This window comes from Leucoraja erinacea, chromosome 3, assembly GCF_028641065.1.
Source record: "Leucoraja erinacea ecotype New England chromosome 3, Leri_hhj_1, whole genome shotgun sequence".
NCBI lineage: Eukaryota > Metazoa > Chordata > Chondrichthyes > Rajiformes > Rajidae > Leucoraja > Leucoraja erinaceus.
In genome coordinates this window covers 6,888,202-6,904,321 of record NC_073379.1, presented here as the reverse complement: position 1 = coordinate 6,904,321, position 16,120 = coordinate 6,888,202, and positions in this window count along the sequence as shown.

Here is a 16,120-nt window from a genome sequence, read left to right as displayed (position 1 = left end):
CCCCACTGTGATGGAAGGTGAAAAAACGTTCAAATCTCGTCCCTTAGGACTCCCGTGGTGGGGGACCTTGAGCCCTCTGTTGATGGGACGATCTTGACTCCCATAGCAGGCGGCGTTTTGGCCCTCCACATCAGGGCGATCAGTTCCTGCATCGGGGGGATGTCAGCTCCCCCGCACCGGGCGATCAAACCCCGCGTCGGGGCTGATTGAGACTCTGCGTCGTTGGAGCTTCCCGACTCAGCCTAACAATGGCCTGTTTCCGTGATCATCGTTACTTTATTCCATATCTTCCATTCATTCGTTCCATATCTCTCTGTATCACTGTCTATATCTCTACTTTCCCTTTCCCCTGGCTCTCAGTATCCAGCGATGCTGCCTGATCTGCTGAGTTACTCCAGCGTCTCGTGTCTGTCTTCCTTCTCTCGTAACTTGCCCCTTGGTTTCCTGCCGAGGTTCCTCAGTGGAACCTGAATCCGATCCATTGGTGGAAATGTAACCACTGAACAACAGTTGACACCTGCAAATTCAAAGAATAGTGTGCAACATCATGAAACTGAACACAGAGAAAAGACAAGCTTAACTTTTCTTTCTGAAATAGCCTTCTCTCATTTAGCGGCTGGGGAAGTAGATAAATAATGTGGATTATGTGGTTTCCTGAGACATCAATGCCTCTAACCACAGTATCGAAAGTTACCTAGACATGGCTGTGGAACCAACAAGTTCCACATAACATAGCAATGTTACAAAATTATGAGATTTGAAAAATCAAGTCTGTAATTTATCCCATCAGATAAAGCATAAAAAGAAGTTTAATTTGACACCTAATTGACTTTTATATCTTCAGTATTAAAAATGTTATGGCCATTTTCATACTCGGAAATGGTAAGATTAAAAGAGAACTTACCAGTTCGAAGTTTGATCTGTATTTTATGAGGAGTTACGATGAGGGATTACGTGAAGAACCCGTCCAGCACGCATGTGCGACATACTTCAAAGCAGCGGTGTGGAATCACAGATAGACACAGTTATTGAAGCAAACATAGTAAAGAAAGGAGAACTTAAATACCAGTTGATCTCTATAATTGAGGGTGGGAGCGGAGGGCACGTAATCCCTCATCGTAACTCCTCATAAAATATTTTTACTTCGGAGTCACGTGAGTGACTACGTGAAGATTTTAAAGCTCTGTGATTTCAAACCGTGTAACAGTTCATACTTCACTCGCTGCCGAAGTCATTCGAGGGAGGAAGTATGTTATCGTAATCAACCATGAATCTGTTTGTAAAACAATAATGGTGTTATTAACAATAACAAGACCAAAATGCTCCCCCGGGCTTAAATTATATATTTTTTGCAGATTCTAATACTTTTTCTACAAACGATACAGGTTCTGCCAGCGGTTTATTATAAAAGTTTGGAACGTATACTCCCTAGACCACCCCACTGTAGCCAGGATGTGGTCCGTAGGCACGGCTATCCTCTTAGTCACTGATGTGGATGCTGCCCTGGTGGAGTAAGATTTATACACGTTAGTATTTACTCCAGCAACTCCCAGTACCTGCTTGAGCCACTTGAGATAGTTTGGCTCGTCACCCGACCATGAGGTTTCTTGTGGCTGACCCATAAGGCTTTTTCTCTCCCTCTGGGATTTCTTATTGTGTCGATGTAGTTCAATAAGTGGGTCATGACACATAACCGTGGTTCAGGTGGGTAAGCCCGGAATTCCATGACTGGACCTGATGTTCCTGGTCTGCTCTGTTTGACCAGCCCCTGAATGGTAAATGTGACACGGTCTGGTGTTATAACCATATTGTCCAATCGTAGTAGATGGAGGAACTGGACTCTATGTGCCGAGACAAGGCCATCCATCAGCATGACCGTCTTCAGGGTGGGCTGTTCCAGGGTGAGGGACCTGGCTGGTGACCATCCCCTAAGGTACGTCAGGACCACACTGACATCCCAGATTTGGGTGTACCTAGGTCTGGGGGATTAGAGGTGAATATGCCTCTCCTGAATTTGATCACCAGTGGGTGGTACCCTATGGCCTGTTTTCCTGGTGCCTGAATTAAGTTGGCTGACAGAGCACTTATAGCTGTATTAATGGCGCTGTAGCTGAGTCCTTCATTGTGGTGAAGACCTGCCAGGAACTCCAGTACAGGTTTTGTTGTAGTTGAATATGTAGTTCCTGTATTTGAACAGTATCTTCCCACTTCTTGATGTTTGCCAAGTATGCTCCCTTGTGGATATGCGATGGGATGCTGTCATCGTGTCGATACTGCTGTCCGACAAGCCCAGGCCCGGCAGTGGTCTTCCCAATTCTGCAACCCAGGCCCAGCAGTGGTCTTTTCAAATCTGCAACCCAGTAGTTTAATTTATCGTGGAATGGGTGGCTTATGCCTGATACTGGGTGAGTTGATAAGTCTGGGCTACTGAAGCAGAGTCCATCTGTATTTTGCGTAGTACCCGACTGATGAGGCCGTAGTACCTGACTGATGAGGTAGAAAAGGGGAGAACATAGAGATTAGATTCCCCCCCCCCCAGTTCAGCGGGAATGTATCCATTGCCGCTGCCTCAAGGTCTGGTTTCATGCGACATACATCGGTACATGGTGATTCAATTGGAATACAAGGAAATCGATATCTGGTGTTCCATATTGCTTTGTAATTTCAGCAAATACTTTGGTTTAATATGTCTGTTTACAGTATTTAGCTCACCTGGTAGGTAAGTTGCTGATGGTCAAATATGTCTGACGACATACGGTTACCAATTGTTAAATAAATTGTCACATATCGATTTTATTCCGCCCAAGTGGTTTGGTATATGCCACCACTGTGATGTTGTTAATTTATAAACGAACATGCAAAATGGTGCACTATTGAACAATATGCTTTTACCCATAGAACGTACTCAATATTTCCAACTAGGTTTTATGCCCAGTGTCTGTAGTGATGACAACTCCAGATTAGTCCATTTACCACCTGTTCTGGGTATGGGTTATTTTGTTTAAACACTGGCACCTTAGCTCTAATGGAAAGGTTCAAGTTAAGTAGCTGGTAATGCTGCTACTAATTCCCAATTACTCTTGCCAATTTGTTGAATGGTTGGTTGATTGTTCCCATTAATTGTTACAGGTTGTGCCATACACTGACTCTCCTTTTGGCAATGTTATAGATAAGTGGATAGAGTTAATTGAATACCAGATAGTCAATAGTTGTGGATGGTGTCAACGTAGATTTATCTGGATAGTATGACAGAGCCCGGGCTAAATAAGTTTTAGTAGCTAATGCTGCTGATTTAGCTATTTCCATGGATTTGTCTGTCGTTAATGTCATAGAGACATGCCATGACGATATGTTCCTTAATAGTGTCAGGGCTGGTTTGAATATCTGGAAACAGTTTTGGCTCATATTAGCCATTGTCAATAATTTATACTGCCATAGTTACCTCATCCAGGTAAATTGTGGTATCTCCGAAGATCTTTTATGAATGGGTACTGAATAGTATGCATCTTTTAAGTCGATGTCTACCATAAAGTATCCTAGGAAATCCACGGTTAGCAGTTACAAGTTTCCATAAAGTGTGTATACCTGGTGAAAATATTCAAGTGGTTAAGTCAATGATGGTGTGACATTCACCATCTTTGGGTTTTTTGGTACCAAAGGTTCATATTAGACTTCTTTATGACCCCTTTGTATATCTTCTAAAGTTAGCTAGTCCCTCATGTTCTTTTTTAGTGGGAGGGTAAACCCCTTTGGGGTGCATGCTGAACTGGTGGCAAGTTTCTTAATTTAATTTTTATCCTTGAATACTTTTGGTATATAACTACCAAGTGTGATAGTTCTTCATGCTTCCAACCCAGGTGTGATTCCCCCCCCCCCCCTGTTAGTACAAACCCTTCACCTTTTATGTGATGGTAGGAACCATACTTATCTGCCTTCACTGTTATTTAGTGGTGTGTTCATTTCTTCGGTTTCTGGTTCCTTGTCTGTAGGGATGGTGTTGTTGGGGGGTGGCGCATTTTCCATGGGGCCCGCTCTGGACCCTGGCCTGAAAAGGCTTACGGGGGCTGGCATGCGGGCCCCGAGCTTTCACCAGTACCATTAAGTAGACGCCTACTGGTGGACGCGTGGAGGTACTGCTGTCTGGTTTTGTGTGGTTTGCTCATTCCAGGCCCTGCCCTCATGATGCCGAATATCTTGGACACTTCGTCCAGTTTTTAGGCTTGGTTTGGTAACTTTGCCAGATAGCAGGATCTGTGGTTGTGAGGTCGGCGTTCTCACAGTCCTGTGAATTTTTTAGGTTGAGGGCAGGTTTTATGACTTCCTTCGAGAAGTTGCGGATCGCATACTGTGTTGAACAGTAGGGTCAGGTGTTTTGCCATACTACCCTGCCCCTCTGGAATGAACATGCGAAAATGATAGCTGACGTCAGGGGTATCAAATGCAATTTAAGATATTTGGGTTTTTAAATGCCCTGCTCAATGTACCCCCAATAATGGTAGGCACTTTGAGTAAATGCAATTTTGGGGAGGCGTGATAAAATCCAACGCCTCATGACTACCTGTCTTGGAGAGGTTTTTTGGAAAGACAGGTAGTAAGCTGGCCGTCAGTTTAGACTGAAAGGGCCATCTCGCTCGTGGTGTAGCCACGTAGTGGTATCTCACACCCAGCAGCTCTTCCTGATCCTGTACCTCAAGCATACTCCCGATGTTGTTCAGCCAGTGACCCCTCTTCTTGACCAGCCCAGCCCTGGTCGCCATCGATCCCTCTGATGAGGGAGATGGCCAGTGCTGTTAGTGCACTGGAGCGGGAGTGTTATGCTCCCTTGGCGAGCTTGCCCCAGGGCGGTAGTTTGAAGTGCCAGTTCCATCTTCCGTGTCTGTCTCCAGCCCGAGGTTTGGTTGCTGACTTTGCTCTAGAGGCCCTTTGCCATTTTTGGGCGGCATTTCTGCCGTTTCTCGGGCGGCGAGTCTCCTTGTCGGGTGTATGCAGGGATTGCCCGCCGGTTTTTGGATTTCCCTCCAGTCCGCTGCTGTTGGTCAGACAGCTGTTAGCGGACTGGGCATCGGCTCAGTACCCCGACTGTGGACCGCAGCGTGTGCGGCCCAAGTGCCGCCTCTCCTCCCTCCACTGACGGAACGCTCCTTCCCTGGAGTCGTACGGGGGCCGTTTCCCTCAGTGCTGCTTTGCTCCAGTTTCCCCTGGAGCAACAAAGAGGAGCAAAGTTGTACATTCAAACCTGTGGGTAAGTACTTACCTAACGGTCCATTCTTTCAAGCTTGTAGCGGCAGCGCCCGTGCTCCCATTCGTCGCTGTTGCATCTGCGTGAACGCTCATGTCGCACATGCATGCTGGACGGGTTCTTCACGTAGTCACTCACGTGACTCCGAAGTAAAATTAGCATCTTGTTCCCTATTGCTTTTCTATTGACTTAACTCAAAAGTTGTGATCAAGGACAGTCAAAAGTCCATAACTTTCTTAAAAATTAAGAGAACTGAATGAAATTTTCAGTTATTATAGATTGAAGCATTCTGAAACAAATATTAAACAATCTTACTTGGACGACCTGAAATTAAAGCATATAATTAGTTAGTTACCTAATTGTAGCTAATCACAAAATTCATTACTAGATCTAAACATCTATTCATTTCTTAAGAACAGGTTAACATTTTTAAATAGCCTGTGTCCAAATAACATTCACACAAGAATTCACAATATAACATGATTTTTAAATCTCATTGTCATGAATTTATAGGTCAAATGGAAGGAATTTAGTGTTTAATTCCCGTAATTTTATGGCCATTTAAATCATCTTGCGAGTGGGATTTTGTGGAACGCGATCATTTGGAACGTTGCGGTTTGCGGTGAATTTTAAACCCCATATCAGCAGGAAAAACACGGCCGGTTCGTATGGGGCCTAAATCACCTTTTCGCTACGTAAAATTTGGATTAAAGTAATCCTAAGAAGCACGTTTATATGTAAAAATAAACGGCTTGCTCTGTCCCGTACGTGAGATCCGTCCTGTTGTTGGCGTTGACGGCTTTAGAACTCGATTTTTATTTTCCTCCAGCAATTAAATTAAATCCTCCAGCGATGTTTTTAAAAAACTTGATAAAACGCAAGTCGGATCGATTATTCTTCAGCAGCTAAACAGCCTGACAAAGATCGACTTCGACAGGCAGGAGTAAACGGCATTTTAACACCGCCCCCCCCCCCCCCCTCAAAGGCGCCAAAGTTGCGCACACGGGCCAGTGGCAGAACTGCAGCGCCGCTGAAGGTAAGTTTGTAACATACCTACATAACATGAGCGCCTTGATTCAGCCCATTGAATTACGCCGGAATACAGAGGAGAAAGAATGGGAATACTAAATGTGGGTGAATCAAGTTTGCTTAGTTCAGTTCAGTCTATGGTCACGTGCACCGAGGTACAGCGAAAAGCTTTTTGTTGCGTGCTAACCAGTCAGCGGAAAGACCATACATGATTACAATCAAGTGTACAGATACTGGATGAAGGGGAAGGTAGACGAAACTGCTGGAGAAACTCAGCCGGTGAGGCAGCATCTATGGAGCGAAGGAATATGGGGAAACTCACCCGCTGAGTTTCTCCAGCATTTTTGTCCACCTTCGATTTTTCCAGCATCTGCAGTTCTTTCTTAAACAGGATGAAGAGGATAGCGTTTAGTGCAAGATAAAGTCCAGTGATGCGTAATTAAAGATTGGAGGGTCTCCAATGTAGAGGATAGTGCAGATGTGCAAATGGTAATATTATTAAAGGCATGGATATATTGGAACAGTATGAAACAAAACGGGTTATGGTCATTTGGAAGGGAACCATGTGATGAACAGTTCTTTTTTATAATCTGCCAAGTTTATGTTTTTAAATGTTCTGTGTTTATATTGCTGTAAATCTGCAAAAAAAAAACTCTCCTGAAAAGTTATTTGATCAGAGGTGTGTTTGCAAGGCATGAAGTGTTAACATATTTGTCAAGAAAGTGACCAAGCTAGGGAATTATATATTAAATGTACTAATATGCTAATCCATTGGGAGGGTCACGTTGCAGTTGTATAAGATGTCGGTGAGACCGCATTTAGAATATTGTGTTCAGTTCTGGGCAACATGTTATAGGAAAGATATTGTTAAGCTTGAAAGGGTTCAGAAAAGATTTACGAGGATGTTGCCAGAACTGGAGGGTGTGAGCTAGAGGGAGAGGTTGAGCAGGCTGGGTCTCTATTCCTTGGAGCGCAGGAGGATGAGGGGTGATCTTAGAGAGGTGTATAAAATCATGAGAGGAATAGATCGGGTAGATCTTTTGCCCAGAGTAGGGGAATTGAGGACCAGAGGACATAGGTTCAAGGTGAAGGGGAAAAGATTTAATATGTATCCGAGGGGTAACTTTAACACACAAAGGGTGGTGGGTGTACGGAACAAGCTGCCAGATGAGGTAGTTGAAGCTGGGACTGTAAATTGCTTGTTCTAAGCTTCCCCCCAGTCTGGTTTCCATCAAAAATCACTGAATCAAGCACTTGAAACAACTACTCTGTATTTTGACAAAACACAATTACAGTTCAACTACTGTACCTGTCCCACTGCGGGTTCGATCCTCGTGTCTGCCTGTTCTAGCCCTCTTGGCCTAGCTCAAACAGAGACACTCCAGAAGGTCACGGAGTCCCAAGCGCTTTCCCATATGATCGATGCTGGGTCTCGTGGTAGCGGACTTTTATAGGTCCCAGGACCTCGAGGGGCCGAACTACATGGGGGTTGTCTCTGAACAATCCAATTAAAGATATTGATTAACCCCGTACATAACAGACATTTCCCTAACCCAATAATACAGGAGCCCAATACATTGTATTCAATACAATCCATTCTACGCATTTTGCATCTAATTGACAAGGACTGCAGATGTTCTTATTCTTTTTTTGCAATTTGTATCTAGGTTCTAGACACACTGGCACCACTCCGCAGCTTGTCCCAGTTCTGCAGAGAGCAATTCCAAATTGACCAAATCTCCCAGCAGCCCTGAAGCTTTTACCCCATTTTAAAGTCCTACTCTCCAATTTGGCCAAGATTAAAATTCCTTCCTTTTTATCATATATGATAACCCACCGTTTATAGTTCAATAATCAGCTAACCAGATATACATAAGTGTGTCCATTACATTTCCCATCTATCAGCAACACAAGATGATGATGTTTCTTCCCAGAATCTTGCCAAGTGTCCAGAGTTTTCATGGGAATAACTTCACAATTTCCGTCAGATAAGTCTTCACCTCCCGAGTTTTCGTGGAAGAGAATTCCCTCCATCCGTATTGCTGCCTATTCTTCCATCACTTTCCATAGTTGAACCTCAAACTTAAAATTCCTGAAAAACTTGGGACAAAGCAAGTTACCATCATGCACCCATGTTTTCCCATACATTCACTGTAATTCTGCAATACTATCCCTATTCAAATTATATTCTGATCGATCACTGTATCTCTATTCCTATTCTGTTCCCTAATATACTCTTTATTATCCTAGGATCAACACTAATCAGCCTTCTTCATACTCGCACGATGTTATAATATGTATAATATGTATATCTGATGACGGTTCCTCAGATAAATTTCAGCTGTGATCGAGGACAGTCAAAAGCCATAACTTTCTTAAAAATTAAGAGAACTGAAAGAAATTTTCAGTTATTATATATTAAAGCATTCTGAAACAAATAGGAATCTTACTTGGATGACCTGAAATTAAAGCATATAATAAGTTAGTTACCCAATTGTAACTAATTACAAAATTCTATTACTAGATCTAAACACCTATCCATTTCTTAAGAAAAGATTAACATTTTTAAATAGCCTGTGTCCAAATAAAATTCACACTAGAATTCACAATATACATGATTTTTTAATTCTCATTGTCATGAATTTATAGGCCAAATGGAAGGAATTTAGTGTTTACTTCCCGTAAATTAATGGCCATTTAAATCATCTTGCGAGTGGGATTTTGTGGAACGCGATCGATTGGAACGATGCGGTTGCAGTGAATTTAAACCCCATATCGGCAAGCAAAACACGGCTGGTTCGTATGGGGGCTAAGTCACCTTTTCGCAACGTAAATTGTGGATTAAGGTCATCCTAAGAAGCACGTTTATATGTAAAATAAAAGGCTTTCCTTTCGCTGTCCCGTACCTGAAATCCATCCCCGTTGTTAGCGTTCATGGCATTAGAAACGGATTTTCATTTTACTCCAGTGCTGAAATTGTCCAGCGATTTAAAATAAAAAAATCACAGACCAGCAGTCGGAACAATTCTTCAGCATTAGCTAGCACCCCGAGAAAATAAAACGGCAGGAGAAAAAAACACATTTTAACCCCGCACCCCCCCCCCCCCCCCCCCTCAAAGGTACCAAAGTCGCGCACACGACCAGTGACAGAACAGCAGCACCGCTGAAGGTAAGTTTTGTAACATACCTGCTAAAGTTACGTCCTTTTATTCATGGCAGCTGAGGAAGCACAATCTGCACAAAGTTTGACAGCCACAGTGTAGATGGATTTCCTGTGGTGTTCTGTGCTGCATCTTGGTGGAACCAGTCTGTTGCTGAAGGTGCTCCTCAGGTTGACCAGTGTGTCATTGAGGGGGTGAGCTGTATTGTCCAGGGTGCTCCGCAGTTTGAGGAGAATCCTCCTCTCCAAGACCAACCTCCCATGAATCCAACTCCACCCTCAGGACGGAGCCAGCCTTCCTGATGAGTATCTGAAAGGAAAGAAGTTGCAGGATGTGAGGAGAGGGTATGAACTAGCTGGATTGCTTTGACATAGAACGTTAGAGTGCTGGACTATCTCAGTCTGAAGAAGGGTTCTGACCTGAAACGCCACCTATTCCTTTTCTCCAGATATGCTGCCTGATCTGCTGAGTTACTCCTGCATTTGGTGTCTCTCTTAGGTCATAGAAACATAGAAACTTGGAAAATAGGTGCAGGAGGAGGCCATCTGGCCCTTCAAGCCATTCACCGCCATTCACCATGATCATGGCTGATCGTCCCCTATCAATAACCCGTGCCTGCCTTGTCCCCCTATCCCTTGATTCCACTAGCCCCTAGAGATCTATCTAACTCTCTTAAATCCATCAAGTGATTTGGCCTCCACTGCCCTCTGTGGCAGGGAATTCCATAAATTCACAATTCTCTGGGTGAAAAAGGTTTTTCTCACCTCAGTCTTAATTGGCCTCCCATTTATTCTAAGACTGTGGCCCCTGGTTCAGGACTCGCCCAACATTGGGAACATTTTTCCTGCATCTAGCTTGTCCAGTCCATTTATAATTTTATATGTTTCTATAAGACCCCCCTCATCCTTCTAAACTCCAGTGAATACAAGCCTAGTTTTTTCAATCGTTCCTCATATGACAGTCCCGCCATCCAAGGGATCAATCTGGTGAACCTACACTGCACTGCCTCAATCACAAGGATGTCCTTCCTCAAATTAGGAGACCAAAACTGTACACAATACTTCAGATGTGGTCTCACCAGAGCCCTGTGCAACTGTAAAAGAATCTCTTTACTCTTATACTGAGATCCTCTTGTGATGAAGGCCAACATTCCATTAGCTTTCTTCACAGCCTGCTGTACCTGCACGCCAACTTTCAGTAACTGGTGTACAAGGAGGCCCAGGTCTCGCTGCACCTCCCCCTTACCTAACCTAACCCCATTGTGATAATAATCTGCCCCCTTGTTTTTGCTGCCAAAGTGGATAACCTCACATTTATCTATATTTATACTGCATAGGTGGATACAGATGAGGTGAGGCGGGGGGGGGGGGGGGGGGGGGGGGGGGGGGGGGGGGGGGGGGGGGGGGGGGGGGGCTGGGGTTGACCGGAAGATGGTTAGACAAAGGCCAGAGATGAAAAGAAAGAAGGTGTGAGACAAAAGGATCGAAGAGTTGTGAATTGTGAAGCTAGAGGAAGGAATGTAAGTGGAGGGGAGAAATTGGTGTGAGTCCAGGTGGGGCTGAGGTCAGCGGGGTGGGGGTCAGGGATAAAGGGAGGAAGGGTTATGTAGTTACCTAAAATGTTGGTGTTCATATCATTGGGCTGCAAGCTACCGGGAATTAACCTGGTGAACGTACGGTGCACTCCCTCAATAGCAATAATGTCCTTCCTCAAATTAGGGGACCAAAATTGCACACAATACTCCCGGTGAGGTCACACCAGGGCCCTGTACCACTGCAGTAGGACCTCCTTGCTCCTAAACTCAAATTCTCTCGCAATGAAGGCCAACATGCCATTGGCTTTCTTCACCTGCATACTTACTTTCAGTGACTGATGTACAAGCACACCCAGGTCTCATTGCACCTCCCCTTTTCCTAATCTGACACCATTCAGATAATAATCTGCCTTTCTGTTCTTGCCACCAAAGTGGGTAACCTCACATGTATCCACATTATACTGCATCTGCCATGCATCCGCCCACTCACCCAACCTATCCAAGTCACCCTGCAGCCTCATAGCATCCTCCTTCCAGCTCACACTGCCACCCAGCTCTGTGTCATCCGCAAACATAGAGATGTTACGATTAATTCCCTCGTCCAAATCGTTAATATATATTTTAAACAACTGGGGTCCCAGCACCGAGCCTATTAGTCACTTCCTGCCATTCTGAAAAGGACCTGTTAATTCCTACTCTTTGCTTCCTGTCTGCCAACCACTTCTCTATCCATGTCAATATCCTACCCCCAATATCATGTGCTCTAATTTTGCACACTAATCTCTTGTGTGGGACCTTGTCAAAAGCTTTTTGAAAGTCCAGTTACGCCACATCCACTGGCTCTCCCTTATCCATTCTACTTGTTACATCCTCAAACAATTCCAGAAGATTAGTCAAGCATGATTTCCCCTTCATAAATCCTTGCTGACTTTGACCGATCCAGTCACTGCTTTCCAAATGCACTGCTATAACATCTTTAATAATCGACTCCAGCATCTTCCCCACTACCGATGTAGGGCTAACTGGTCTATAATTCCCTGTTTTCTCTCTCCCTCCTTTCTTAAAAATTGGTTACTCTCCACGTCCACGGGAACTAATCCAGAGTCGAGAAAACATTGAAAAATGATCACCAATGCATCCACGATTTTTAGGGCCACCTCTTTGAGTACTCTGGGATGCAGACCATCAGGCCCTGGGGATTTATCATTTTCTGACTAATATGGATTCCTTTCAGTTCCTCCCACTCACCAGATTCTTGGCCCCTAGTATTTACGGGAGATTGTTTGTGTCTTCCTCAGTGAATACAGAACCAAAGTACTTGTTTAACTGTTCTGCCATTTCCTTGTTTCCCATTATAAATTCACCTGTCTCTGACTGTAAAGGGCCAGTCCCACTGTAGGAGGTAATTCAAGAGTTCTCCCGAGTTTTCCCCTGATTCGAACTTGGAGAATGTCTGTAGCGGGTCCGTAGGAGTTCGTGGATGTCTCGTAGCGGCTCGTACGAGTAAAAAGTAACAATTTTCTTTCATCACGAATATTATTTTACTCATAGACATTTTTTACAGTGTTGAAAAAACGTCACGAATTTACCGGATTTCCTGAGTACCTACCGTTACTCATACGAGCCGCTACAAGACATCCACGAACTCCTACGGACATTCTTCGAGTTCGAATCAGGGGAAAACTCGGGAGAACTCGTGAATTACCTCCTACAGTGGGACAGGCCCTCAAGGGATCAACATTCGACTTCCCTAATCTTTTCATTTTTACATACCTAAAGAAACTTTTACAGAGTTTTTATATTCCCCGCAAGCTTTCTTTCATGCTCTTTTTCCGTCCTCTTAATTAACCCCTTTGTCCTCCTCTGCAGAGTTCTAAACTTCTCCCAGTCCTCTGGTTAGCCGCTTCTTCTGGCCAATTTATATATCCTTGGCTTTAACGCCGTCCTTGACTTCCCTCGTCAGCCACGGTTGAGCCGCCTTCCCAGTTTGATTTTTTCGCCCGGTTTTATTTTATTTTCACTTTTATATTTTGTTAAAATGGTTAACAACCGGGAGATCCAGTAGGCCTTGGCGGATCGAGCACAAGTGTATGGCAAAATGGTTGGCGTGTCCACGCTTGGTCTCGCCGATGTACAGGAGCCCACATTGGGAACATCAGATGCAGTGGATGAGATTAGACTAGGCGCATGTAAACCTCTGTAACACCTTGAAGAACTGATCCAGTCCTTGTTTCTACACCTTGCTTTTACATCGCATTTGTACAAGCTTAGTGACTGGTTTACTTCTGTGATCTTAGAGTCATAGAGTGATACAGCGTGGAAACAGGCCCTTTGACCCAACTTGCCCACACCGGCCAACATGTTCCAGCTACACTGGTCCCACCTGCCTGCGCTTGATCCATATCCCTCCAGACCTGCCCTATCCATGTACCTGGCTAACTGTTTCTTAAATGTTGCAATACTTGATTTGTATTGATAAATGATCCAGAAACATACAGGAAATGGAATTCATTACACACCTGAGGAGGAACAAACAATGAAATGAGACTCAGAATTTTAAATAGCAAATGCATTTTTAAATGGAGTGAAATGAGGCAACCACTAAAGCAAGTGGATTATGACCATCTGCTCAACAACACCATACACAGTAAACAAAGGGATATGGGGAAAAAGCCGTGACAGGGTACTGATTTTAGATGATGAACCATGATCATATTGAATGGGCTCAAAGGGCCGAATGGTCTTCTCCTGCACCTATTTTCTATATTTCTATACGTCTACCCTGCTATAGGGGTGAAGGAAAGAGCATTCACGTCGCGGCCCTGTTTCCACCAATCTTTCCACCTCCACGCACAAGAAACGCAAGACAGACACCATTGTGCAGATGCCAAGAAGTATGTTCAGCTCTGGCTGAACAATTTTTAATCTTGTATGTGTACTCGATAAGAAGATAATCCTACCATAACCAGAGAGCAGTGCTGAACTACCGTCTAACACATTGATGACCCTCAGACTATCCTTGACTGGACTTTGCCAGCTTTACCATGCACTAATAGTTATTCCCTTATCATGTATCTATGCACTGCAAATGGTCCAATTGTAATCATGTAGGTCTTTCTGCTGACTGGTTAGCACGCAACAAAAAGCTTTTCACTGTACCTCAGTACACGTGACAATAAACTAAACTAAACTAAACTAAACTCCAACCTGGGCACAAAAAGACCCAGCAAGGAGTTAAATGCTAAGATAAAAATATCAGGCAAGTTTTAATTTGTGAAGCGATAGAAGGGTTCTGACTGTACATCACCTATTCCTTTTCTCCAGAGATGCTATCTGTCCTGCTAAGTTACTCCAACATTTTGTGTCTATCTTCAGTGTAAACCAGCATCTGCAGTTTCTTCCTACAAAGTGCTGAATGGCCTACGCCTGCACCTATTGTCGATAGTCCATTGTCTAAAGCGCTGTCCATTCCCTGATTTTCCATGTCTACTAGTTTCACTGTCCTCCTGATTAATTTTACTGATTGTATACCACGTGCCACCCTCCACTCAGCCAACAATGGACAATTCTACATTTCCTTGATTATCGTCAGTTTTGATTTGTGTTTCCATAACACTACGCCTCCCTCTCCCCTGACTCTCAGTCTGAAGAAAAGTCTCGACCGGACACATGAATGAATGAATGTTTAAGACGGAACTGCAGATGCTGGAAAATCAAAGATAGACAAAAATGCTGTAGAAACTCAGCGGGTGAGGCAGCATCTATGGAGCACCTATGCAGCGAAGCATCCTTCTGAATTTCTCCAACATTTTTGTCTACCTTGAATGAATGAATGAATACGTTTATTGGCCAACTATACACATACAAGGAATTTGCCTTGGTGCTCCGCCCGCAAGTGACAACATGACATAGAGTGACAGTTAGGAAGACACATATTACATTAGACATTAATAATAAAACATTATCATCCATTCCTTCATCTCCAGAGATGCTGCCTGTCTCGCTGACTTACTCCAGCATATTGTGTCTATCTTTGGTGTAAACCAGCATCTGCAGTTCCTTCCTGCACACATTGCCTGTCCAATTCCCTCTACAGAAGGGTCTCGACCCGAAAACGTCACCCATTCCTTCTCTCCAGAGATGCTGCCTGTCCCGCTGAGTTACTCCAGCATTTTATATAGACAATAGGTGCAGGAGTGGGCCATTTGGCCCTTCAAGCCAGCAACACCATTCATTATGAGCATGGCTGATCATCCACAATCAGTACCCTTGACTCCGTTATCTTTAAGAGCTCTATCTAACATTCTTGTAAAAGCATGCAGAGCCTATTTCCTTCGCTCCATAGATGCTGCTGCACCCGCTGAGTTTCTCCAGCATTTTTGTGCACCTTCGATTTTGCAGCATCTGCAGTTCCTTCCTAAACACGAGGCAGAGAATTCCACAGATTCACAACACTCTGGGTGAAGTTTTTTCTCATCTCCGTTCTAAATGGTCTACGCCTTATTCTTAAACAGTGGCAGACAAAAGTGCTATGGGTGCAGCAGCATCTATGGAGCGAAGGAAATAGGCAACGTTTCGGGCCAAAACCTTTCTTCAGACCCTTAAACAGTGGCCCATGGTTCTGGACTCCCCCAACATCAGGAACATTTTGTGTCTATCTTTGGTGTAAACCAACGTCTGCAGTTCCTCCCTACACACGTTGCCTGTCCAATTCGCTCCACAGATGCTGCCTGTCCCGCTGAGTTACTGCAGCACCTTTGTCAGGGAGTAACAGTGTTGTCAGGGGGGGAGTTTGGAACGCGAGCCCGGGAGAGGGCGCATAACGGGAGCGCGCGCCAGTGGCAGGGACGGGGCGCGGGAGCGCGCGGGGACGAGCCCGCGGGAGGCGGGAGCGCGCACTGGGGAGGCTGCAGCCGGCGCTTGTGCTTGTGCTGCGCTGTGTGTGTGTGTGTGGTTTTTGACTGGAGATGCCTGCCTCAAAGTTCAGTCCCGGCTGCTGCAACCTCCTCTCGCCAGCAGGCAGGTATTAGGGAGGAGAGCGGGAGAGAAGAAGAGAGAGGAGAGAAGAGGGAGAGAAGGGGGGGGAGAGGAGAGAAGGGGAGAAGAGTGTAGGGAAGGGGAGGAAGAGCAGAGGGGAGAGAGAAGAAGAGGAGAGGA